This window comes from Sapajus apella, unplaced genomic scaffold, assembly GCF_009761245.1.
Source record: "Sapajus apella isolate SASKATOON/1434 unplaced genomic scaffold, GSC_monkey_1.0 scaffold64, whole genome shotgun sequence".
Lineage (NCBI taxonomy): Eukaryota > Metazoa > Chordata > Mammalia > Primates > Cebidae > Sapajus > Sapajus apella.
This window is the reverse complement of record NW_022437004.1, coordinates 873569-875554: the sequence shown is the minus strand read 5'-3', so window position 1 is coordinate 875554 and position 1986 is coordinate 873569. Positions and strand designations below refer to the sequence as shown.

Here is a 1986-nt window from a genome sequence, read left to right as displayed (position 1 = left end):
TTGGTAGGTTCGTAAATAAAGGAGCCATGAAAACAAATGAAACCAAGGCAATGAGACAAGTACTATAAAAGAGAAATAATAGCCATGTGACCAGTGGCAAGATTTACAAAATGACTAATTGACGTTCAGAACTGAAACTATGGCCATGAATCTAAATGATGTCATGGACCCCAAAAGTGATTGAACTACAGATCATGATCTCATGCCTACAATAATTAACTGATGGTAGAGGAAACAGTTTAGGTGGTAAAAGAAAAGTCTCCAGACAGCTTCTCTGGCCTAGGCCATGCTTTTCAAGGTTGCCTCGACTGTAGTTGAAGGACGTTGTTAAAACCACTTGACTAGCTGTAAGCTACTTATTTTGCATTAATACTGAACCCCTGGATTTCCTTGCACATATTCTTAATTAATTAATTTCTTCTTTCAGTAAGCAGTAGATCATAGAGAATGACTTCTGGATAAGTGTAGAATGAGACTCCCGGATCAATTATAAACTATCAATTTGGGATGCCAAGTTATTCAGTCTCAGTGTCCTGAAGCCACCTCACTCCCCTGCTCGTATCAACATATACAACTCCAGTGACAACTGTTTTTCCTTCTAGACTCAAGCTCATTCCTGTAGAAAGTTTAATTGTTAGTCCGATCGGTAGCGGGAGCGGAGAGCCCTGAGCAGCCCCGCCGCCGCGGGCCTAGTTACCATCACAACCCGGGAGGAGCCGTAGCTGCCCCAGCCGGCCCAAGTCACCATCACCGCAACCATGAGCAGGGAGGCCAAGACCCAGCCGCCGCCCGCCGCCCCTGCCTTCCCCGCTCCCCCATTACCCCCTCCCCGGTGGCCCTGTCACCCCTGCCCTCAGCGCCACCGACACCAAGTCCGGCAGTACGGGCAGCGGCGCTGGGAGCGGTGGCCCGAAGGGCCTCACATCCGCGGCGCCTGTCGGCGGGGACAAGAAGATCATCACAACGAAGGTTCTGGGAACAGTAAAATGGTTCCATGTAAGGAACGGATATGGTTTCATCAAAAGGAATGACACCACGGAAGATGTATTTGTACAGCAGACTACCATAAAGAAGAATAACCCCAGGAAGGACCCTCGCAGTGTAGGAGATGCAGAGACTGTGGAGTTTGATGTTGAAGGAGAAAAGGGTGCGGAGGCAGCAAACGTTACAGGTCTTGGTGGCGTTGCAGTTCAAGGCAGTAAATATGCAGCCGACTGTAACCACCATAGACGCTATCCATGTCGCAGGGGTCCTCCACGCAATTACCAGCAAAATTACCAGAATCGTGAGAGGGGAAAAGAAGGAGGGATCAGAGAGGGCTCCCAAAGGCCAGGCCCAACAACGCCCGCCCGACTGCAGGCGAAGGTTCCCACCTGACTACATGCGGAGACCCTCTGGGCGTTGACCACAATATTGCAACCCTCCTGTGCAGAGAGAAATGATGCAGGGTGCTGACAACCAGGGTGCAGGAGAACTAGGTAGACCAGTGAGGCAGAATATGTATAGGGGATATAGACCACGATTCCGCAGGGGCCCTCCTCGCCAAAGACAGCCTCGAGAGGGCGACAATGAAGAGAATAAAGACAATCAAGGAGACGAGACCCAAGGTCAGCAGCCACCTCAGCGTCGGTGCCGCAACTTCAATTACCGACGCAGACATCCAGAAAACCTTAAACCACAAGATGGCAAAGAGACAAAAGCAACCGATCCACCAGCTGAGAACCAGCTGAAAATTCGTCTACTCCGGAGGCTGAGCAGGGCGGGCCTGAGTAAATGCAGCTTACAGTCTCCACCATCATCCGGTTTAGTCATCCAACAAGAAGAAGTAAGCAAAGACCTGGAATCAACCCAAATGCCCATTGATGATAGACTGGACAGGGAAAATGTGGCACATACACAACATGGAATATTACGCAGCCATCAAAAACGGTGAGTTCGTGTCCTTTGTAGGGACATGGATGAACCTGGAAGCCATCATTCTCAGCA

At 50.0% G+C, this 1986-nt stretch overlaps 1 pseudogene; it reads left to right on the top strand.

Annotated features, from left to right (window-relative positions):
* The first annotated feature begins 701 nt into the window (after window positions 1–701).
* Window positions 702–1773, top strand: LOC116530052 (annotated as a pseudogene).
* The last annotated feature ends 213 nt before the right edge of the window (window positions 1774–1986 follow it).